The following is a 12,251-nucleotide window of genomic DNA, read 5'->3' as shown; positions in this document are numbered from 1 at the left end:
TAGCAAAAAAAGAAAAGCGCAAGACGTCACCTTAAAGCCAAGAATGTGCAAAAAATGTCCGTGGCCAGGGCAAAAGTGACGATAAGCTTGAATGGCCGGAAGTGTAGTACCAAGTGAGCGGAAGTGTGGGCGGAGCCAACGCGCGGCGCAAAAATTTAAAAGTTTGGAATGAAGCGTGGAGGGATTAAGATAAATTGCACACATTCTCAGGCAAAGAGGAGCAATTAGAGGCAAAGAGCAGCAAATAGAGGCGACAGTGCCGCGGAGGTGTCAGTGTTTTCGCATTACTCCGCAGTGATCTCGAATTTTTTCTCTTTTGTTTTTTGGGTTTCTGCAAATAAATAGTTTCGGTCGCAGACAACATGGCCACAAATTAGGCCAACGAAAATTAAAATACGCGTGGACTCTTTGATTTACATATCACTCCGCCAATGGCAGAGCAGCAAGCCGCCACGGGACTGGCTGAAAGACACTCGACGCGTTGGCTGACTCCTCCTACCTTCAGCGTTGGGTTCAAAAAATAATAAGGCGAGAACCGTGGCGTTTAATCCGATTTAAATGAGGAGAATCGCCGCACGGGACAATAATTCTAGGTTCCTAAGAATGCTGGAAGGGTGCTGATCGAGCTCCCGCGGTAAAAAAAAAAAAACGCGTTCAGATTCCTCTTCAGTGCGCCTTTAACCATGCAACCAATAACAAGCTTAGCCTAATATTGTGTGGTGATTTTATTATTTACCTGCTGAACAAATCAAACACTCAACCCTGCTTAAGAACATTACTTATATCGCACTCCTGTTACAGCGTGGTTAGAGATGTCACTCGCATTACAACAACGTCACGCACCTTATTGGATGTGTTTCTGACAAACTTGCCAGACCATGAAGCTGTGGGCGGTGTTTTTTGTACGGGTATAAGATAACTTTCCTTTTTTTTTTTTGCTCACGAAAAGTTCATCAAAAAACACATACGCATACCACCGGTACGAATAAGGTGTTTCAAAACATTAATGAAACAACTTTGCAGATATTTCGCACAAAGCTTTATGAAGTAAACTGGGAACCAGTGTACAGTTCTCCGACCGTTGATGAAGCTTAGAATGAATTTTTGAAGTTATTTCTTGAGGCATACTCTAGTTCATTTCCAACTAAAACTAGAAAAAAGAACAGAAAAGTGCGCAAACCATGGATCGACAAGGAATGTTTGCAACTAATAAGGAAGAAAGAAAAACTATTTACCATGACCTTGAGAACACGTGATCCGTCTGACTGGGCTGCTTTTAAAAAGCGCAGAAACAAAACAAATGCCAACCTACGGAAGGCAAAAGATAATGTTATGCGACTACTTTGAAGTTTGTAGCGCGCCCAAATCTGAACATATACGAAAAAAAAGATTAATATCTTGCTAAATGGTGTTCTAATGAAGAATATTACTGATATAACAATAAATAATCGAGTAATTAAGGAAGCTACACAAGCAGAAGAATTAAACCATTTTTTCGCAAACATCGTCAGCAGCATACATTTGCCGGATGCGGTAAATAGCCAGACGAGAGATCAACATAGTCCATAGATTGACCCCGCAAGCGAGACTGAGGTACACCCGGTGTACAATTCACTTAAAAACAGCTTTTCATGTTGTATAGGCAACATTGAAATTAGTCCAATAAAGCATACACTACATCTTATTTTAACACAGCTCACACAACCATTACCTCTCAACGGCTACCTTTCCTAAAAAAAAAATGCAAATTGCTAAGTTAGTCACTATAGTTAAAAGAGGAGATAGAAATGATTTATCAAACAATCGGCCAATTTCTATCTCATCGATATTCTCTAAAGTATTGGAAAACCTCATTCACACACGAATTGCTCAGTTTGCGATTAAACACAAATTAAGCCTGCCAAGTTTGGTTTCAGAAAACGAAGGTCCACATAAATTGCTCTCTTGGCTCAGAAAGAAAAAGTCCTAAAAGCAATTGAAAAATATGTAATAGCAGGTATCTGCACAGATTTCTCAAAAGCATTTCACCGCATAAATTACATAACTTTGTTAAAAAAAAAAAACGGAGCTATACGGGATATGTGGAACGCCTTTGAATCTGATAAGATCTTACCTCCAAAATCGAATGCAGAGTTTGTCAGTTCAGGAACGTTTTTCTACCTGCCAGCTAATAAATGCAGGTGTCGCTCAAGGAAGCATACTTGGACCTCTTTTGTTCAATTTTTACATTAATGATATTACGAACATTAGTTGTCATGCCGAATACGCAACATTTGAAGACGATACAACACTACTTTCTCGCAGTCGTTCCAATCATCCCCTTCAAACTACCATAAATAGCTCCATCGATGAACTGGCTTCTTGGAGTTCAATTAACTCTTTACAGATCAATGTTAATAAAACAAAGACAATAATTTTTTGCACAAGAGACGAACTCTTGGTACTTGGCCTGAAATTTACCTTAGGCGATGCAGAGGTAGAAACTATAGATTCTGTCAAATGCCCTGGTGCCTTCTTTCACGAAAATACGTCTTGGGACACGCATGCTAACCACCCGGCCACGACGACAACCAAAAGCTGCCGGGTCTTAGCTAACTTTAAATCCAACTTATTGCTGGCAGTTAAATTACACATTGACAATGCACTCTTGATTCCATATATCAATTACAGCTTTTTGAGTGGGGTAAAACAACACTAGTTAATTTAAATCGTGTGCAGGTTCTTCAGAAAGAGCGCTCCATGGTATAAAAAATGTTGGTTATCGGGAACACACAGCAGAACTCTTCAGTAAACACAAGATTCTTTCCATTCATAATGTGTACTCATACTACCTGGCAAGATGGTATAAGCACGACTCTCAAGATTTCCTCCGTACACATGAAAACTTAACCCCAGTAACAAAACATTACAATACACGCAACAATCAAATCTGGAAAATTCCCCTTTTCAAGCTTAAAGTTATCCAAACAAATGCTTCGTCATGCCCCCCCCCCCCCTTACCTACTTATTTACATTACCGAATAAGGAATTAACATCAGCACTAATAACGACATTATGCTAAAAGCTTTCTTTGCAGCACAAGCCCGAGTACATATTTTATTGTATCGGGTATATTCCACAAACGGTTTCTACCCTATAAAGATGCCTGCTTTTAGCTGTCACTGTATATGCCTTGTGAATAGCTGGCTCTGGCTCGAAGCTCGTCAAACATAAACTTCCACTTTTTCTTCAAGCCCTCCTCTTCTCCTTGTTTTCTTTTCTTGTGGAAGAAATAAAGACATTGATTGATAGACTGATTCACTGATTGATTCGTTCCACTCTATCCTCAAACCGAATATTTGTATTTCAAATCAAATCAAATGCAGTTTATTTTCCGTCAGAAAGAAATCAACGGAGGAGGCTCGAGCAAAAAGTGAAACATGTTCACTTGATTGCGCTCAAGCCCCCTTTTACATGGCATGCAGTGACGACACACAGGTGGACATTATATAAAGCATTCTCGTGGAATATGGAAATATGAAACAAAGCAAGCAAAACGTACAACGTTAAACAATATAGAGTGGTTTTAGAAAGCTCTCTTGTGGAACTTAAACAATTTTTTATATGTACAGCAAGTACGAAGACAAAACAAAATAAACTGTAGTAATTTACAAACAGAATGGAACGTGCATAGGTACATATTCATAAAGGCAAACGGTTTTGCAACAGAATTGCATGTTATTATTTCAGGTGCACTAATTAGTATGGGTTGTCTGATGCTTGCTCCGACAGGAAAGACCTAATTTTTGAAATACTAATGTGGTTAATGTCAATTCCGTTATGTTCAAGACTGTTTAAAAGTGTTGGTAATGAATGACGTAGCATTTGTTGCCCATAATTTGTCCGGGAATAAGGAACTTTCCAACGTTCTGAAAAGCGTGTATCACGTTCATGTGTTGTTCGAGTTAACTGTGCCATATATTTTAATTCTTGCTGGCTCTTACGAAGTTGTTGTTTGTATCTTTTTGCCAATGTATATAGGTATAGATTATGTACACTTGTTACATTAAGCTGCATAAAATATTCGCCTGTGTGGGCTTGCGAGTCGACCCCTACGATATGCCGAATAGATTTTTTTTGGAGTACGTGCAAACGATTTATATTTGTGACGGTTGTTCTCCCCCAAACAAGAAAGCAGTAACTTATATGTGATAGAATCAAGGCATTGTATATGTGCAGTTTAATTGCTTGTGGTAGGAAAGAGTGGAACCTCGCTAGTATTCCGACAGATTTAGATATTTTTGTTATAGCATAATTAGCGTGAGTGTCCCATAGCATATTTTTGTGCAGATATACGCCAAGTGTTTTAACTGAATCAACAAATTCTATTGGTTCGGATCCTAATGTGATATTTAAGAAGTGTGGTGCTTTCGATTGCCTGGGAGTGAACATGACTGCCTTTGTTTTTTTCGTTTTAATGTCCAGGGAGTTCGCTTTACTCCATTGGTAGAGATTTTGAAGGATCGCGTTAATACCAGCCTCTAAGGATTGAAAGTTACGCTCGTGGAATAATAAGGTAGTGTCATCTGCATAGGATATATAATGTGGAACAGGGCTAACAGATGTGATATCATTTACGTATATGTTAAATAGGAGAGGGCCAAGTATGCTTCCTTGAGGTATGCCGGTGGTTACAGGTCTGTATGATGACATGTTGTTATCTATTGAAACGCTTTGCCTTCGATGTTGTAGATATGATGTTATGAGTGCTAGTGGTGTTCCCCTTACTCCATATATTTCTAGTTTCTTTAGTAATGTTATGTGATTAAGACGATCAAAAGCTTTAGAAAAATCAATGTAGATGCCAATTACTGCTTCTTTTTCTTCAAATGCTTTTAGTATAATTTCTTTCTGTGTGAGCAATGCTAGTTCTGTGGATTTGCCTTTGCGAAAGCCGAATTGTGTCGCTGTTAACAAATTGTGCTTTTCAAAAAAATTGATGATGCGGATATGAATTACTTTTTCAAGTCCTTTTGAACAGATAGGTAGCAAGGATATTGGGCGATAGTTTGATAAATTGTTGCGATCGCCGCCTTTGAAAATTGTTATTACTTTAGATATTTGCATCTTTGCTGGGAAAACGCCTGTGGAGAGAGCTAAATTGTAGATATGAGTGAGATGTGGTGTAAGCAAGTCAAGTGCACCTTTTATAGGCCTTAGCTGAAGATCGTTTATGTCCCGCGCCGAACTGTTGCGAAGAGAACTAAATGCATCATGGACTTCACTTTCACTTGTGGGAACAAAAAAGATGCTGTCTAAATTTCTAGCAATATTTCCCGTTGCTTCTACACAGTGAGCAGTAGTAACCTGGTTGACTAGATGGTTGTTAAATTCTTCAGCTAGCTCTTGTCCACAAATAACTTTGTCATTTATAATTAATTCATGTGTATTCTGACAATGGGGGTTTCGATTAAGTAGCTCATTTAATTTCTTCCACATAACGTCAGATTTTATGGTATGACCCGTCTCAAAGAATAGGTAAAGATACCGCTGTTTTTCTTTCCGCAGTATGGCGTTTGTTTTGTTTCTATATTTTTTGAAGACTTTCCAATCTTCTGTATCGCGCGTGCTTAGAAATCTATGGAAGAGTTTGTCTTTCTTTTTTATCATTTTTAGGGACTCCTTGGTAATCCAAGGTTTACGTGATTTCTTGAATTTTTTTGCAGTAATGAAGGGGAACGACTGCGAATATGCATCTATTAATTTATTTAAAAAGTTATTATATGCATCATCAGCTGATGTTGTGCTATAAACATCACTCCAGTTTGTCTGTATAAGTTTACTACGAAAAATGGATATTGTAGACTCACTGATGTTTTGAATTTTTCTGCTTGGAAGTGATACAGTATTCGTAAGTTTAGGTGTTGTTTTACAGAGTAAAACTATTGCCAAGTGGTCGCTGATATTTGATGAAACTGTACCTGCTGTTGTTTCGTGCTTAGGCAGGTTTGTTATGAACAGATCTATCAGTGTGGATGATTTTGTGGTTATCCTTGTGGGAGTCTGAATCATATTACTGTAGCCTTGCGAGAAGAGTGTTGTCTGTAATAACTGCTCAGAGGTGGACGAGGTAAGCAGGTCTATGTTAAGATCACCTCCCAGGATTGTTGTGTAGTCATTCTTATTTGAAAAATCAAGTAAGGTTTCAAGAAATTGAAAGAAACTGCTCATGCACCCATCAGGCGGCCTGTGAATCACAGCGAAAATGTAGGGCTCACTAACTACGGCAAGACATTCGATGTAGTCATTGATAACAGCGAACTGATCAAGTAAGTCACACTGAAAGCACTTCCTAATATTCAATTGAATTCCGCCACCACGCTTTTTCGATCGGTTCAAAAAGAAGGTTTTATAATTTGCATCAATTATAGCATCACATTCTGCTGTAGACCACGTTTCCGTTAACATGACCACATCAAAAGGGAAGGTAAAGTTTTCAAGAAAAATATTAAGTATGTCTTCTTTATTACGACTTGATCTTATGTTCAGATGGAAGCATTTAAGATCTCTCATATTTCCAGATGTGATAATATTGTTAACTTCAGCAGGCTGTAATGCCATTCTGAATGACAAGATGGGATACTAGATAAGTTGTTGTGCTCACTGAATCTTTCCAATGTCTTTTTCGCATTGTATGCGAAGAAATTTTGACGTTTCATGTTTGCGAGCAAAGATTTTTCCTCCACGAACCCACACGAACTTCCAGTTTTGTTCTTTTTTCTTTTGTTTGGCCAAGCTGAGAAGCTTCTTCAGGAGGGGCAAAGGTGTTCATTTATGTATATGGGATCGGAGCTATCAAATCCTAGATCTCTGTTTGTGAGGCGAGTCTTTTTGGCCTTTTCAAGAGCGCTGTCGCGTTTGGCGCGGGACTTGAATTGAATAACTATGTTCTTTGTTTTGCCGTCATTACGAGTGGGAACACGGTGACATATCTCAACATCACTGTCTGTGATTGATTCATGGATAGCAATCCCAACTTTGGTAAGGATTTCTGGTATGTTTTCCTCTTCTTCCTCTTCGACTCCCTGAATTTCCAAGTTCACGTTTCTTGAATACTGTTCTAATTGAACTACTCGCTTTTCAAGCTCCTCATTCTGTTGTTCCAGAGCCGCACATTTCGCATCAGCGTTATCTTTTTCAGTGCTTAGCTTTGCGTTTTTTTCAACCTCACTAGTAAGTTGCTTTTTCAGTGTTTCAATTTCAGCATGTGCAAATTCAAGACTTTCGGTCAAACTCTTTTGCTCGTTGCGCAGTTCGCGAAGTTCACTTCGTGCATCCCTTTCCAGGGACGCCTGAGCAGTTTTTATTTCCTGCTGAAGCTCTGCCTTTAACTGGGTGAACTCTTGTCTTATCTCTTCCTTTAACTTTGCTAGTTCTTTCGCCATCTGTGCAGGACGCCCCACGGCAGACAAGGGTACACACAACTGTGAACAACTTGGCAATGGCGACGACCGAAGCAACAATAATGGGTTCAAAAACTATATCCAAGCACTAACCTGCAGAAAAAGCAAGCTGTGCTTAGGCGATGCTCGTTCCGTGTCGTCGCCAATGCCAAGTGAAGCACCCGGTGGTCGCAGGCGGCTTTTGTAGATTCTGTTGCTGTGACGTCAGAACCGATGCTGGAGATTGCAGTTTTCAGTGATTTGACACGCCCCCGGATCTTTGATCTTCTTTATCCGTCGCTGGTGCTGACACGTGCGGGACGCTCATACAGCGGAAGGCACTGAATCTGGTATCCAGGGCTCGATCTGCAGAAAAAGCAAGCTGTGCTTAGGCGATGTTCGTTCCGTGTCGTCGCCAATGCCAAATGGGGATCCATGAGTAGCCACTGGCTAATGATCCTTGTATGTCTTTATGTGAATGACGTCTATGAACTGAGAAAAAAGAAGTAAAAAATAGTCAGCGACCGGCAATTCGCGGATAATTTGGCCTCTAAGTAAAGAGTTTCGGAAATCCGTTCATAATCATCATCTTCATCAGCCTGACTACAGCCACTGGAGCATATATAGCCTCTTCCATGTCTCTCCAATTAACACTCTCCTTTGCCAGCTGCATCCACCCCTTGCCTGCAAACTTATTAATCTTCCTAATCGCATCCGCCCACCTAACCTTCTGCCGCCCCCTGCTACGCTTACTTTCTCTTGGAATCCACTCCGTTACCCTTAAGGACCAGCGGTTATCTTGCCATTGCTGCACGTGCCCTGCCCAAGCCTATTTCTTGCTCTTGATTTCGACTAGGATGTCATTAAGATGCGTTTGTTCCCTCACCCACTGTTACCGCTTCCGGTCTCTTAAAGTTACACCTATCATTTTGCTTTCCATGGCTCGCTGTGTTGTCCTTAACTTAAGCTGAACACTTTTCGTTAACCTCCAAGTTTCTGCCCCGTAGGTGAGTACCGGTAACATACAGCTGTTGTACACTTCTCTCTTGGGGGATATTGGTAACCTGCTATTCATGATCTGCGAGAATTTGCCATACGCGCTCCACCCTATTCTTATCCTTCTTGTTATCTCCCTCTCATGATCCGGATCAGCTGTCACTACCTGCCCTAAGTAGACGTATTCCGTCACAACTTCCAGCACCTCGCTTCCAATTGTGAACTGCTGTTCCCTTGCTAGACTGTTGAACATTACTTTGGTTTTCTGCATGTTAATTTTAAGACCCACCGCATTGCAACACATGTACTGAAACATATGTATGGAACACATGTTCCTAATTGGATGATCCGTGTAAAGACATTAAGCCTTTCTTTGGCATCAAGTGCAAGTTTTTCAATTTGGATTATGAAGTAACCCCCATACAAGTAGACGGTAAACTGGGAGTGAATGAGAGCAAGTAAGACTTTTGAGGTTCTTTTGGAGGTAAGCTCTAGTTCCATTAAGCACGCCTTACGTTTGAGCAATGCTACCTTTTATGCATTCACATGACCAGTCAGCACAGGTTTTCGTGAAGTTTCAGCGATGAAAATTTATCCTCGGTAACTCTTTCTGAAGTCCGCATGTTAAAATCAAGTGTGCACGTAGGTATCGCCTCCTCATTGATGGGACTAAATACAATATAATTCGTTTTCTTCAAATCAAAACTAAGTTGATTAGCATCAAACAGCGGGAAATATTTCAGAACCACAGATTTTAGGCAGCGAAGGGGCAGCAAATCATCAGAAGAAAAGAAAACATTTGTATGATCACCGTAAAGAATGATGTCCTGGGTATTACGTGAAGGGACAATGTAATCTATATAAGGGTGGATTATTCTGGCACCTAGAATTGAGCCTTGCGGAACAGAGAATTTTATTCATCCTGCATCTGAGACGGTGTTATTTATTGCAACGAACTGCATCCGATTTGATAAATAACTGCGCAGCTGTTTATGTGGAAGGCCTCTTATGCCACAGTGATGCAATTTGGCGAATAAAATCTCGTGCTTTATGGAATGAAACGCCTCTCTAAAGCCTAAAAAAATGCCTATAGTATAGTTGCTGCCTAATACTCTTGGTAATTTTTTCTCTAATTTTCAGCAGTGCAAAGTAAGTCTATTCATCGTTTTTCAGCCCACATTGGTACTCAGATATCCCATGATGATCAAATGGGTGCCTAATTATTGTGTTGTTAATAGTTTTCTTTGCAGTTTTTGAAAAGAATTCTAGAATTTATTTCGCCAAAATTACCTATTTCATTCACAGCACATCCTTTATGTTAAACAGGCGCTTTTGCTATTTTCGTTTCTTGAGTAAGATTTGTTGCAACACACGTTATTTATTACATGATAGAGCACAACGCATATATGAGATCGGATGCTGCCTTGATTGGTGTCACGGTGATCCCATCAAAGCTAAACGAAGAGCTATTTTTAGTGTCGCTGTTTATAATAACAATTTCCACGGGAGTAACAGGTTCTAAGGACATCGCATTTGGAATGCTGTGTTTAATACATGTTGTATATTCCAGGGATATTTCGAGGTCGTTGCTCCAAATTCGAGCAAATGTTGATTAAACTGCTTGGCCAAGCTTTCGCCACTCAAAAAGTGCGCACCAATAGCTTCATTTCGTTTGCTAAACCACTAGCTCATTGTCTAAATAAGTTATTTATGGTGCGCATTGTTTTATCGGATCAAAGTAAGTACTGGCGAATTCGTCATCGTAGTAGCGCGTGCGGAGCTTATTTAGATCGGCATATAGTTTAGAAGAACTACTCAGGCTGGATGGTTCATTTTACTCGAGAAAGGAAAACAGTAGCGCCGAAAAACACACAGCAGAAGTACGACGTAGGACAAGCGCTAAGCGACCGGCTCCCAACTTATTTCTAAATTTCTTAAACTGTCTTAATATGTTTTTTATAGACAATATGAAGCTTTCGAAGAGTTCGTTAGGCATTTTTGTTCGGCCCAGCAGATGGTGCGTCATCCAAGGCTCTCTTCCTTTCTAGCTCTCTTTATACATTATCAAAGTAAATACAGTCTCATAAAATTTGAGGATTTCTTCCAGGAAGTGATTATATAATGCATTTGGATCTTGCAGTTCTATAAAAATTTCCGGTCTACGATGCAAATAAGTGGCGAAAATAATTGATATTTCTTTTCGTTGTGCTCCGTGCGCTATACATACTACAGCGCCCATCCTATTTCATCGTGAAGAAAAAATCAGAAGGAAACAATACTGCGCTAAGTGGCCACTATAGTAGGATACAACTAAAAAAAACAGGAGTTGTTAACACTGGGCCACGGTCCGCGGCGTACTGTGTCACTCCGCTAGCCAGTCGCAAAAGTAAACGAAATCAGCTTTTTAATGTTCGACTTTATTAAACAAGCCAGGCATCAAAGTTCTAGAGTTCATAAAATTTTTCTCCTGATTAGCTTCTTGTTTCGGTGACACGAGGAGCTTCAACAACGGACTGCTTTTTTGCCGTAGAGGAATTCTGTGCGCCGGTCCTGAATGTGGGCGGAGCTTCACTGCAGACTTAAGTTGTATCCGACTATAATATCACTCATAGGAACGCCAGCTTCTGTTTCATGTTTCTCACATGCAGTTAAGCACAAGTTAATCAACGTTTGAGTATATTATGCGACTCTCGTAGGCAGCTCAATGATGTTTGTAAAACCATTGGATGCTAAAAGATCCGTAAATACTCGAGCGGCATTGGATAGTTGCAAAAGATCAATATTGAAGTCACCCATAAATAGAATGTGAGTGTTCAGCGTTACCAGCCGATTAAACCTAGGCTCAAAAGACGCGACATTTATCAAAGCGACCCGATCTAGGACAATAAATAACGCCGAATATGAAGGCACGACTCCTGGAGGAAAGAGATATTAAGTATGGGTTCAGAAAACTGCGCTCAAGCATGACCTCACAGGACATGGTACTTTTAATGAAAAAGGCAACGCCTCTATTTTTCTTTGCTCTGCACACTGCTTCGCACTTATACCCATGAATATCTACTGCGTTATGGCTGTTAATGAGGCGCGTCTCACATCGTGGTGTCCCCCGCTTGTCAGTGTCGGTCGGCGCGGAGTGTGAATGTGAGCATGAAATACCAACTCGTCCAGCAACCGGCTTTAATAAGCACGTCTCGCTGAGGGCTAAGATGTTAGCTTAGCGAAGCGAGCTGTAGGTCCACTTCATTACCCAAGCTGCACATGTTCTGATGAGAGCAGGAATACAAACGAGACTGATCCTTTTTTGGACCAGCAATACTGAGTGATACCAGATCGTGATAAAAGCGTTGTATAGAAGAGGGTTCCATCTCGACGTGGCGGCCGCCTGATGAGATTTCAGCTTTACTCTGAAGCGCCATAAGTTAAACTAATAACTAAAATACCAGACAGAAACAGCGACACATCAGATCTGATTTTTTACAATATCAATATGACTCTTCTGCTCACTTGTACGTTGAAGCAAAGGGGCCAAGACGATCGCGTATTCTGCTCCTGCCCACCGAGATTAGGGGTGTATTTATGCTGGATACTCAACGTCCTTGACAGTTACAAAGATGGTAACAAAAATCCGGCTAACGAGAGAAAAACACCCGAGAGACGTCCATTCTTTATGTCGCCCGACATTCACGTACTGGCAGGTAATCAAAGCAGACTTCAGAGGTCGTACCTACAGTCGGAGATAGGCCCCCATAAGACCCGGAATCCCAGCAGAAGGCACCGCTGTTACCCCTACAAGGCGTTCGCATGTCTGGCGAACATTATTCAAGATGCACAAGG

General features: G+C 40.6%; 1 protein-coding gene across 14 annotated transcripts in view; it reads right to left on the bottom strand.

Moving 5' to 3' along the window:
* Positions 1 to 12,251, bottom strand: part of LOC144127803 (FMRFamide receptor-like) — a 1,107,197-nt gene that overhangs the window by 369,335 nt on the left and 725,611 nt on the right. For 2 of the 14 annotated variants that reach the window (XM_077660727.1, XM_077660728.1), the window contains exon 8: positions 7,536 to 7,787. The exons of the other annotated variants lie outside the window; for them this stretch is intronic. The gene's annotated coding sequence lies outside the window, so the exon portion shown is untranslated. The remainder of the gene's footprint in view (positions 1 to 7,535; positions 7,788 to 12,251) is intronic. 14 annotated transcript variants of the gene reach the window in all.

This window comes from Amblyomma americanum, chromosome 4, assembly GCF_052857255.1.
Source record: "Amblyomma americanum isolate KBUSLIRL-KWMA chromosome 4, ASM5285725v1, whole genome shotgun sequence".
In the NCBI taxonomy this organism is placed as follows: Eukaryota; Metazoa; Arthropoda; class Arachnida; order Ixodida; family Ixodidae; genus Amblyomma; species Amblyomma americanum.
The sequence above is the reverse complement of the archived record's forward strand: the minus strand, read 5'-3'. Positions and strand labels throughout refer to the sequence as shown.